The 13,188-nt window shown below is 40.6% G+C and overlaps 1 protein-coding gene across 4 annotated transcripts in view; it reads right to left on the bottom strand.

Annotated features, from left to right (window-relative positions):
• The window catches only part of KHDRBS3 (KH RNA binding domain containing, signal transduction associated 3), a 154,796-nt gene that overhangs the window by 86,030 nt on the left and 55,578 nt on the right, over window positions 1–13,188 (bottom strand). The window lies entirely within an intron of this gene.

Here is a 13,188-nt window from a genome sequence, read left to right as displayed (position 1 = left end):
AGCAGCCTCTGCTGAAACCTCAGAGCCCGGACCCTCTCTCTCCTCCTAAACAAAAGCCTGAATCTGCAGGAAGAAGGGCAACAAAACCCGCTTTGCTTTGTTTTTTGTGGGTTTTTTTTGCTTTGTTTTTTAAAATACTGACAAAATCAACAAAGCCTGTCCTGAGATCAGTGTCAAGCCCACAGGAAGCGTCGTTACTGCTACACGCTGGCGATACTCAATCTTGTTCCAGGTGCTGGGTGGAGAACAGAAGAGCCAGACGACAAGAGAAGCAGACGTGCAGACACAACGTCTGTTCATTACTGCTAAGCTCTACTGAGGTGGACAGAAGGCAAGGACAGACAGCATGGGTATCACAGAGGGCGGAGCAACGTCAGGCCAGGCGGGCCTGTGACCATCAGCTTGGTTATGTCTTAGGCAAGGGTCTGCAGCAGAGAAGTTCCTGCGCTGTGAATAGCAAATGCACAAGCCCTCAGCCACTAAGGAGCTTCTCTGAAACAGGAAGGCAGCCAGCCTCCTGAAGCAGAGCGGCTAGGGCGGGAAAGTAAGAGGCAGAGTCATCCGTCTGGGCAGGAACCTGGGCTTTAATTGGTGTTTAAAATCCAGTCACTCTGGGTGGTTTCAGCTTTTCCTTGTAAAGAACAAACACAACACACAAATGCAGGCACTGCCAGCCCTTTCCAAGATCAGCAGGCTGACAGGCCCGAGGCTGCTTCCCTGACACCCACAGTCCACACGCTCTCTCACCTCCTGCTTTCTCTTGTCCCACTCACCAAACTGTAGTTTGAGACATTTCTTTCAGGCTGTATTCCCTGCAAGAGAAATGTGTCTTACTCAACTCTGAAATCTTCTCCATATCTCAATCCTGGTCTTCGTTCTCAATAGACATTATGTGTGTGTAAGTCGCTTCAGTCATGCCTGACTCTTTGAGACCCCATGGGCTATAGCCTACCAGGCTCTGCTGTCCACGGGATTCTCCAGGCAAGAACACTGCAGTAGGCTGCCATTCCCTCCCCCAGGAGACCGCCGCCCCCCAAGGGATAGAATCTGGGTTTCCCCTGCACTGCAGGCAGATTCTTTGCCGTTCGAGCCTTCAGGGAAGCCCTGGTTTATTTATAAACACGTGCTTAGTCACTCAGTCGTGTCCCTGAGCGCCCACGTCCCATGGTGGCCTTGGGGTGACAGGACCTTGGCATGGCATGTGTCTTCTAAGATCAGAAAAGCAGAAGCTCTCAGGCTTCCTTAAAGCGTGGGCCTGGAAGTACACTTCTTGTCAGTTAAGGGAGCTGCAAGGTCAGGCCAGACTCAAAGGAACAGCACACACAGGGTATGAATGTGAGGAGCAGCCACTGGGGGGCGCTCTCCCACAAACAAAAACCACAAAGCAGTCATTTATCAAAAAGGGAGGCTTTTACAGTCTCAAACCTCACAGTCTTTTTCCAGGCCCAGTGATTACTTCCTACCTTCCTTTTCTTAAGAGGGGAGGGAGGTGCCAATCTGAAGGCAGAGTCCCTGACTGACTCCCCTGTGTACCTCAGCCTTAGCAAAGAACAGCATGGGCTCCCGACAGGCAGGCAGCATTTCACACACTGACAGTGAGTCCTGAGTGCCAGCCAAGTTAATGTCCAAAATGCACCAATCCCTACCCAAGGTTTAATTAAAACGGACCCTAGACTGTACCACATAGGCACAGATGGAGGCGTATTTCTGGTATACTGGCCCTAACTGCCCAACAACGTCTGGTAATTGAGCATCTTATAAAGTCTAAATGTTTATTTAAAATCCTTAGAAAGACATCTAAGAAAGACTGTAAAATAGTTACTGTAAGAGATAGACAATGTAATTTATTTCCATAGAGGCAGGTCTAAAGTTGGATGTGAGAAATGAGAGGATATAATTTTTAAAAACTTTAAAAATGTTGGACAGGAGTGTAAAATTTATTGAAGAGCTAAGAACAAGTGAGAGAGGAAGGAGGCGAGCGAGCAGGTCCACAGGCGCAGGCCGGGGTGAAGGCAGACCCAGTGTTCCCTACAGATTGCAATGGCAAGTGATCCAGATCTCAGGTTAGGCTGTCAAGAAGTACTCCTGGCTCGTACACTATGTTTACTATTTATATAAAATGAATGTGTGTGTGCATATATATGTCTGCGCATGTGCGCGTGTACACGCTCAGTAATGTTCAACTCTTTGCAAACCCCTGGACTGCAGCCCACCAGGCTCCTCTGTCCATGGGATTTCCCAGGAAGAATACTGGAGTGGGTTGCCATTTCCTTCTCCAGGGGATCTTTCCAACCCCAGCATCAAACTCGCGTCTCTTTTGTCTCCTGCACTGGCGAGAGGATTCTTTACCAACTTTGCCACCTGGGAAGCTGATGCTATGTTTATGTATATCTTTATTTATTTTAAAATTCTACACCTGGCCTACCATTGGTTAATATTTCAATATTTACTTATGTCAAGAGATTCGTCATTAACATACCAGATACAGAAAACCAGTCCCAAATCAAGAAGACTCTCCTTACCCCCAGCGGGATGGAGCTGCCTGCCCTGTCCAGTCTAAGCCTGCACGGGAACAGGGGGTGAGCAGCTCCACTGTCTTCCTGGCCGCTTCAACTGCATCTCCAGTGGCCCTGAAGTTGCAGATTCTTTGGCGACAATCTTGGTGTACTGAAAGGTAAGTTAACTAGGAGACGCAATCCAAGCGCCCATAACCAGACATATCTAGCAGCTATGTGCCCCAACCACTGAGAGCAAGTGAGTGACTAAAGCCTGGCGGGAGCGCCTGCCATGGAGAACTCCCTCTTCATGCCGGGATCCTGTCTCACTGCCTGGCGCTCACATGAGCCAGGTAACAGTACTAGCCTGAACCTGTGTAATAAATAAAGCTTAATTTCTTGAACAAGACCATGGACTCTGGAGCCAGATTTCTTCAGTTCAAATGCCTGTGACTTACTAACCGCGTAACATTTAGCAAGTTACTTAACTTCTCTGTTCTTTAGTTTTTCATATGTAAACAGGAGATCATGCTTCCCTCCTCCTAAAACTGTAAAGATTAACACATGAGAAGTTAATAAAAGTAAGGCCTGAGATGCAGAAATTATAGGCTACATATATTACAACAGATATTCTAGCATGTTTTTCTAGCACCCATATGTAAGGCTGGACTCAATATCCCTCTCTAGAAAACACCACCCCACATCCTCTCTCCAGACTTACTGGGGAGAAGAATTAAATTGTCAAGAAACAACATTTGGTTCATCATCTCCACATTCACCTAATTACTGTCCAATGGCAAGAATCAAAAGACAATAAATGAGGTTTGTTTTAACCTATCTTCTCTTCAAACAAAAGACCAGCTCACTATTTTCATTAGCTTTACCAGCCATTTTAGGTTCCAATAATTTAGCCACTAACACAATAAATAAGGACTTCCCTGGTGGCTCAGATGGTAAAGCGTCTGTCTACAACGTGGGAGACCCGGATTCAATCCCTGGGTCGGGAAGATCCCCTAGAGAAGGAAATGGCACCCCACTCCAGTACTATTGCCTGGAAAATTCCATGGACAGAGGAGCCTGGTAGGGTACAGTCCATGAGGTCGCAAAGAGTCGGAAACGACTGAGCGACTTCACTTCACTTCACTTCACTTCACAATAAATAAACAAACCCATCTTCTAGTTGGTATTCAGAATACTGATCTCATTTGAATTAAGTCAATGTCATAAATGTAAAACTCCAAACAGTGGTAAACCTAACAACAGACTGTGGACTGTTTCATTCGCATGAAACAGAGCAGCCTCTTTGGTAACCAAACACTTGTTTCTCAGGATACTTAGTTATTGAATCAAGCTCTGGATTACTGACAATAATTTTCATGATTCTGATAATCACCTCTAAAAATAACAATCACTTTTATGTGGAAGTTCAATTTCCAACTTGAGTTTAAATTAATCATTCTTAAATGTTGAGTTTAAAAACAAGGTAAGATGTTTTATAATGCAGAATACTTCTGACTATACATTCTACTTGCTTATTTATATCTCTCATAAATCTTCCAGGGCTCCCTAGGCTATATAGTCTAATGCACAAGTACAGTACCAAAGGTTTTCCATGCTAGTCATCACCAACGACTGCCACAGTCTACATCCCATAATTAAATAATTCTGGCTCCACAGTTAACTCTGCGCTTCCCTCTCATCTCTGCTTGTTAACATCCTGAAGTTATACTTCAGTTCAGTTCAGTTCAGTTCAGCCGCTCAGTCGTGTCCGACTCTTTGCAACCCCATGAACTGCAGCACACCAGGCCTCCCTGTCCATCACCAACTCCCGGAGTTCACTCAAACTCAGGTCCATCGAGTTGGTGATGCCATCCAGCCATCTCATCCTCCGTCGTCCCCTTTTCCTCCTGCCCTCAATCCCTCCCAGAATCACAGTCTTTTCCAATGAGTCAACTCTTCGCATAAGGTGGCCAAAGTATTGGAGTTTCAGCTTTAGCATCATTCCTTCCAAAGAACACCCAGGACTGATCTCTTTTAGAATGGGCTGGTTGGATCTCCTTGCAGTCCAAGGGACTCTCAAGAGTCTTCTCCAACACCACAGTTCAAAAGCATCAATTCTTCAGCGCTCAGCCTTCTTCACAGTCCAACTCTCACATCCATACATGACCACTGGAAAAACCATAGCCTTGACTAGACGAACCTTTGTTGGCAAAGTAATGTCTCTGCTTTTGAATATGCTATCTAGGTTGGTCATAACTTCCCTTCCAAGGAGTAAGTGTCTTTTAATTTCATGGCTGCAGTCACCATCTGCAGTGATTTTGGAGCCCAGAAAAATAAAGTCTGACACTGTTTCCCCATCTATTTCCCATGAAGTGATGGGACCAGATGCCATGCTCTTCGTTTTCTGAATGTTGAGCTTTAAGCCAACTTTTTCACTCTCCTCTTTCACTTTCATCAAGAGGCTTTTTAGTTCCTCTTCACTATCTGCCATAAGGGTGGTGTCATCTGCATATCTGAGGTTATTGATACTTCTCCTAGCAATCTTGATTCCAGCTTGTGCTTCTTCCAGTCCAGCGCTTCTCATGATGTACTCTGCATAGAAGTTAAATAAGCAGGGTGACAATATACAGCCTTGACGTACTCCTTTTCCTATTTGGAACCAGTCTGTTGTGCCATGTCCGGTTCTAACTGTTGCTTCTCAAGAGGCAGGTCAGGTGGTCTGGTATTCCCATCTCTTTCAGAATTTTCCAGTTTATCATGATCCACACAGTCAAAGGCTTAGGGACTACATTTAATTCCACCTGTAATTCTTTCTCCAGAAATAATTTTCCCTCACTCTTTTAAGTTCTTACAGTGTCCATCTACCTCTCTTATGTTAGTATGGTCTTTACTCTCTATCATTTGGAATAAATTTACTCTGTTTCTGCTGTTCAACTGTAAATCCCTGGAGAGTAATCAGGACCCTTATTTGATTCATCATCTTTCCTGCATAATGATTTCTCAATAAACACTTGTGCAATTAAAGTTTATTTTGCCCCAAATCAAATGGCGCTGGTCAACATAGTTTGTATTGATTTTCTTTGCTGCAGAAATCACTGCAACACATTAGATCTATATAAATACTATTATTTAGATTTATTACTTTGCCAACCACAAATCACTAAGCATTATCGGTAGTGGTTGAGATTATCTGGTACTACACCATTGATTGTAATTTTAATACAGCATCTACTTTAATGGTAAACAGCCCTACTTATTTAGACATCAACAACTCTGAAAATTAGTCAAGCAAAATATACAAGTAACTTCTTCAGGAGATGATACAGGGAAAATCACACATGCAGAGACACATGCAAGTGATACAGCATCTGAAATCATCCACTTACGTGCTTTTTAATCTCTGTATGATCAAAGCTGAATTATATTCTTTGGGTGGGGGTGTGGGGATGGGTGGACAATAAAACAACTAACAAAAGCAATGAAGCCCATTTATACGTTAAGTTTGAAACTGTTAACCCAGAAAATCTCAGACTGTATTGTCTGGCTTCAAATGTGGAGAATGGGATGGAGGATTTGAAAATGGATAAGAGGATATTACAAAGGACTGGTGAGGGATGACAATGGTCTAAGTTAAGGAGTGGCAATGTAATCCAGAGAGTGAGAAATAATTTATAAGTAGAAATAACAAAATGCGTGTTATTGCATTTCAAGAATCGACTGGGAAAGGTAAACGAAGAAGAAATTAATAGACAAAAATGATGTGCTAGTTTTAGGCATGGGCTCTTAGATACGTGTGCTGTCTGTCATTCACTGACAAAGGAGCACAGGGAAAGGTCCAGGTTTGCCCAGAAGAGTATGAAGTTCACTTACGGACACATACAAGATAAGATATAAGAAGTAAATATAAGAAGTCCGCAGGAGAGCGAGGTGGAGGTGGTGTGGTAGGCGTTTAGCCTGATGAGAGAGAGGGAGAGAGGGAGAGGACAGAAGGAGAGAGGGTGAGACAGAGGAACAGCTGTGCCGGCCCTGGTGTCAAACAGGCCCACGTGGCAGAGCCAGGGCCTCACCACGAGGGCTGACTGCCACAGCTGCCTGATTTCCTCTGCCACCGTCTCGGGATATATACTAAGTGCCCCTGGCTTCCTGTAATTGTATGTCAATCCCTTGTTTTCATAAAAGTTCATTCTTTGGGCCATCTACTGAATTTCTGCCATTTTACTCCTGTGGGGGTGGGGGGAAATCCGTGAAGAGACGGGTTAAGCTCTGTTTATACTTCCTGTGTCCAACAGTACAGCTACGCAATTTTCAGTTGATTCAACCTGAAGGGCTTCACGGGGCCCAGGGCCAAAATAAACAGTACAATAATATTTAAGACACCTAAGCCAGTAATACACTGCTAAGCACTAAAATTGTTTTACCTTTTGGCTCAGCAATACACTTAAAAGACCTATTCTCTATCACCTCTCAAAAGGAAGCAGTGATAGGGAAAAAAAAAAAAAGACTGACACAGGAAGTATCCATTACAGACTTCAATTTCTTAATGTACTACACTGTGACCAAAGCACATATAATGGTAGCATTTCTAGATTTTAAATGTAATGAGATTGCGGGGGAGGGGCGGTTGCTATATACAACCAAAGTTTTTAATTACTCATTTGACTCAGATTCTTTACTGTCTAAGCTACCAGGGAAGCCCATAATAAAAACAATAAACCTCTAAAAAAAAAAATGAATAAATTCTTTCATGAGCCCCTATATATGTGTGGCTGTTTCTGAACTCTACTTAATAATTCTAAAGCTAAGGGGCTACTTTCTGGATCAATAATCAAGCATTTTAAAAGAGAATAAGGGGAAAGTCATAGCATAAGATTTGAAATTCCTTCACAATATTTTTTGAAAGCTATCATATTCACAAATATCAACTTTCCAATTCTCATGACACAGGGGTGAGTATCACAAGACCTCAAGGGCCCAGAGAAGACCTCTGAGGAAAGAACAAAAGGAGCCTGGGAAGAGACTCGTCTCTCCTTACAAGCGCACCTCCCTCCAGCCCACTGTGAGATGCAGGCGGTCAGGATGGGAGGGGCTGGCCTGGAAGGGGCCCTACGCTCAGTGAAGCAGAGGCCTGTGGGCCACAGGTCTTCCTAATAAGGCTCTCTGCTCCAGAGCGGCCCTTCCGCTTCCCCACAGGGCCCCAAGATTTAATGAATGCTACAAGGGGCAATGATCGTTGCCTTATCGCAGAAAAGGCAACTTTTAACACACCAATATGACTGTCCAATATTTACTACTCTACGAAAAATTTAAAGACAAGATGATTTCTATGAAATAGTCTTCCACCAGTAGCAGATTCCAGTAGCGGATTTTTAATTATCTGCAGTTCACTATAAGGGAAAAACAAACCTTAGCAAAGGAAGTTTCCTGAGCTTTATTTCAAACTCCAGAGGAAACATGCTTTTATATACACTTTTCTCTTCTCCCTCAAAGACTCTTAACTGAAGAACTTCTGTGAGATAGTAAATATATCAAATTAAAATATGCATATAATAGGAAAAGATTTAATGTAAGAACCCATATTAATATAAAGTTACTGAAAATATATGTAAGCATTAGAATGCTTTAAGAGATTAAACAATGATCAAATTAAGAAAATTAATAAATTTCATTTAAACCTGTAGAGTTTAAATCACTACAGTAAATCTTAAAAATCACAGTAATAGTACACAGGTATCTCCTAAATTAACAATCTGGGGCATGTTTTTCCCCCCAAATGGGAATGTGTTTTTTAACCTAATTATAAAAGTGACACCAAGTTATTATTAAAACATTATAGTATAGTAATATGTAAAGTGAAAGTGAAAGTCATTTAGTGGTATCCAACTCTTATGACCCCATGGACTCGATGGAATTCTCCAGGCCAGAATATTGGAGTAGACAGCCTTTCCCTTCTCCAGGGGATCTTCCCAACCCAGGGATCGAACCCAGGTCTCCCACATTGCCAGCTGAGCCACAAGGGGAGCCCAAGGATACTGGAGTAGGTAGCTTACCCCTTCTCCAGTGGATCTTCCCAACCCAGAAATTGAACCAGGGTCTCCTGCATTGCAGGCAGATTCTTTACCAACTGAGTTAATCAGGGAGCCCTATGTAAAGTAGAAAACTTCTAAACAAGGGCTTCCCTTGTGGCTCAGATGGTAAAGAATCTGCCTGTAATGTAGGGAACCTGGGTTCGATCCCTGGGTCTGGAAGATCCCCTGGAGGAGGAAATGGCAATCCACTCCAGTGTTCATGCCTGGGGAATCCCACGGACAGAGGAGCCTGGCGGGCTATACAGTCCATGGGGTTGCAAAGAGTCAGACAGGACTGAGTGACTAACACTTTCATTTTCAAAGTAGAAAATAGCATAGAAGCCTACCCTCCAGAAAATAATTGCTCTTAAGATTTAAGTTATTTTTTTAAAATAAATGTTCAACTAGAATTTTATCTTGTTTTACATGTTCCTTCTCCTTTTTTATTTTACAGTATGATGGAAATGGCAACATACTCCAGTATTCTTGCCTGAAAAATTCCATGGACAAGAAGAGCCTGCAAAGAGTCAGACACAACTCACAACTGAGCAACTGAGCACAAAATAAAGACAATCTTACCATAGCAGTAGAGCATGTATGTATAATGATATATAGAGATAAGATACAGCTTAATTTTATACAACAAGTTTTTTAAGACTTTACACATGGCGTTCCGACTCCTGATAAAGTTTAAAACAATTAAACACCTGGAGAGCCACCTCAGACTCTAAAGCGGTCCCCACTGGCCAACCCTATATATTAGTATATATTATACTAATATATACAGTGATGGGGGCAGTCCCTGTACACAGCTCCCGTTTCACTTTATTTATAAATCCTTAATGGAAACCTGCACATCATTTTGCAATTATGCGGCTTGGTCAAGGACGGGGCTGATGGTGTCTCAAACACCCTGTGCCTGTGTCCCTCTGTCATGGCCACCCCTCCATCTCCCGGTCTCACTTCTGACCCCTCCCCTGCCAGCTCCTTCACAGCCTTAGGGAAGGCTTCTGAGACTGTCACATGATCCTGTATCCTTCCAGAGCATCCCAACATTGAGCTCCTCACACTGTATTATACTCATTAGGTGATTCATCTCTATGCCTCACAAAACTTAGAACTTCTTGTGCAAAAAAGCAAATTTTAATCAGTTTGTTTTCCAGGCACAATTCCTGATTCAGAGAAGACCCTCCATAAATGTTATGTATATGAATAGATAGATGGGTTCAATGATGAAGAAACAGTTTATTAAAAAAAAAAAATCAATGTAAAACCTAAACCACAAGGCATTCAAGGTCCTCATAGATAGTATGCCTTGTTCCAATGGAGATTTGGCACTTAGATTAATTCTTACATCTAGTCACTGTCCAGAACCAAGAGTTAGAGTTTACCCACAAGTAATATGGAGGAGAATTTCTACAGCTTAAAGTCTTAAAAAAAAAAAAAATCATGAAACAGTGTTTGAGTTTCATACATTACAATCTTGAACACATACTCAAGAGAGCAAATGTACTTTGGGTTTGAACACTTGAGGACTCATGTCCAATGCTGTGCCATTGAACGAGAGTTGAATAGGTTCATTAAGAGAAGAGAAATTATTCAGTTAATGGAATCGCATTAGATGGAGTTTCTCTGAACAGGTATTGTGCCCTCAATCCCACACCAAGCTGCCCGCCCGCTGCTACTCGAGAGGGGCGAGTACTGCCGGCTTCCTCCAGTTCAGCCTATTAACTGATACCAGCATCAAAGTTTTTTCTTAGAACTGATGTGAGTGCTATATTAGCCTCTACACAAGGCTGGCTTGAGATTCAAATGCTCAATTTGCTAAGCAGAAACATCCTTTTCTGCATTCTGAAAGCAGATTTTCAAGCAGCCTACTTCAGACATTATAAGGACTTGAAATGGACTCTGGTCTCTGTGAGACACAGCAATTATAATCTGTCTTCCCCTATTCTCCTCAAAGCTGACACTGAAACACAACATTAGAGGTTTATTCCATATACTTAGCTCAAACACTTTCTGTCACATAATTACTTATACACAGCAGAGTGTTAACTTCAGATTAAGCATCTGCTAGACTATGAACTCTTTAGAGGTGGGGACAGAGTCTCTGCACCTTTCCTCCTACTGCATATGGCGGATGCAGTGCACATCAAGCCTGGAAAATCAATTTATGAAAGTTTCCATAAGCCATGCTTTGCTTAGTAATTAGTATGTCTATAAAATGTTCATAACAGCTTTCTGTTTACTAAAATGTATATCCTCAGTTTTTGCAAGTAGAGCTAATTAAGTTCCTAATAGGCTGTCTGTAGGTAAACAACTATAAACTCTTAAATGTGGAACAAAATACAAAAAGCAACCATCTAACGTCTATAGAATGCTCAAAATCAAAGGGATTTTATAGAAGGGAGGCAAGACTTGGAGGAAGGGAATGGCCTGGGTGAATTTACTGATTGTAGAGCTTTTTAGCTGAGTAGCAGAGTTTGAGGCAAACACAGTGCTGAAATCAACGGGAGGAATGCTAGAAATGACGGTTAGACTTGGGGAGCCCACTTTTTGTGTATAAAATCTGCCAATCATGTATGACAAAGATAAATGTAAAAGTCCAACTAAGAGGTAAACTAAGTTCTGCATTCCCATCCAACAGTCTGCAGTCTGAATCCAAAAATATCAACCTTCCTCCAAGAAAGAGAACAGAATCCAGTTTCCACAGTGTAGTACAATGTTACAGTATACAATCCAAACGTATATGATATTTGATTCATATATAAACATATATATTTGAAACATTTTCATACCACCAAACTGCAGGCCCAGATAGCTTCACTAGTAAATTCTAATAATAAAGAAAATACAGCACCAAAATGACATATACTCTTTAGAGGGAAAAAGGAGGGGACACTTCTTCACTCACTATATAATTCTATATATATACATATCAGTCTATGTGTACTTTTTATTATAAATATATATTTATGTATACATATATATTTACATAAATTTATATAATATTTTATATAAGTGTATATAGGTTATAGGCCACTATCACTCAGGAATACAGAAGCATTTGAATACAACAATGTATAAAAAGGATAATATATCATTAAGTAGACTTTAATTCAGAAATGCAAAATTGGTTTAATTTATTAACACTATATTAACAGTACAAAGGAGAAAAATCCTGTGCTCATTTCAGTAGATGCAGAAAGGATATTCAACAAAAGTCAGCATCCAGTCAGAATCAAATAGTCAACAAAGCTAAAGTAGAATAAAACTTCAAATTCCCATAGCTGTTACCACGCTTACTGGTAAAATAATGAATGTTTTCCACATTGATGTGAACAAGAGAAAAATGCCTAATCTCACCACTTGTATTCAAGCATTATACTAGGGATACTAGCCAAAATAATAATACAAGGTAACAATAAACATAAAAATTGGAAAGAAAGAAGTAAACTGTTTATGCAGATAATGATTATGTACATAGCATATTCTGAAAATTCTATAAAACAATTACGAGAACAAGTGAATTTTAGCAAGGTAGCAGAATACAAGATCAATATACAAAAGTTTCTATTAGAGGCAAAAAATTGGAAGAGAATATTTCAAAATATTCATTTTACAAGTGTTCAAAAGACATAAAATACTTTTAGAAGTAAGTTTAATAAGACAAGACCTTTCCCTTAAAAGTGATGGAAATTAAATTGAAAGATACATCGTATTCAAGGAAGGGAAGACTGAATATTATTAAGATGTCAGAGCTCCCTAAATGGATCATCAGAATCAATGCAACTGCATCATAATCCCAGCAGAATGTTCTGCAAAACTAATTCTTAAATTTATATAGAGTTGCAAAGGATATACATCCAAACAATCCTGGAAAAGGACAAAGCTGAAGGGACTGTATTACCTAACTTCACGTCTTACTATAAAAAGCTGCAATGATGAAGACTGTATGGTACTGGCATAATGATCCATAAATAGATCAATGAAACAAATCAGAAAGTATAGAAATAGATCCTCACTTAACACAGTCACCCAATTTCCAACACAGGTACCAACACAATCAGTGGGAGGAAAATATCTTTCAACAAATACCATTGAAAAAACTAGATATCCATATGAAGAAAAAATGAACTGACTGTCTATCTCATACTGTACACAAAAACTAATTTGAGATGTATCACAGACATAAAAGTAAAACCTATAATGTTAAAGCTTTTAGAGGAAATGGAAAAAATAAACTTATAAAGGATTCTAACATTTCCTTGAGGTTGGCAAAAATTTCTTAGTTGACAGAAGGTAAAATCATAAAAAAAAACTTGATCCATTACATGTCATCAAAATTAAAAATGTATCCCAAAACTCCATTTAGAAAATAATAGGCAAGCTTCATACTGAGTCAAATATTCACAAAACATATCCACCAAAAGATATGATCCAGGAAATATGTCTTTAAAAAAGCTCCTATGACTCAATGATAAGAAGACACACAGCCCAGAGGGCAGAAAAAGATCTCAAAAGAAACTTCAAATTTGAAGATATATAAATGACCAATAAATGCACACCAGATAATTAATCATCAGGGAAATACAAATTAATACCACATGAAAATACCAATACCCTAT

The sequence above is a fragment of the Bubalus bubalis genome, chromosome 15, assembly GCF_019923935.1.
Source record: "Bubalus bubalis isolate 160015118507 breed Murrah chromosome 15, NDDB_SH_1, whole genome shotgun sequence".
Taxonomy (NCBI): Eukaryota; Metazoa; Chordata; class Mammalia; order Artiodactyla; family Bovidae; genus Bubalus; species Bubalus bubalis.
The sequence above is the reverse complement of the archived record's forward strand: the minus strand, read 5'-3'. Positions and strand labels throughout refer to the sequence as shown.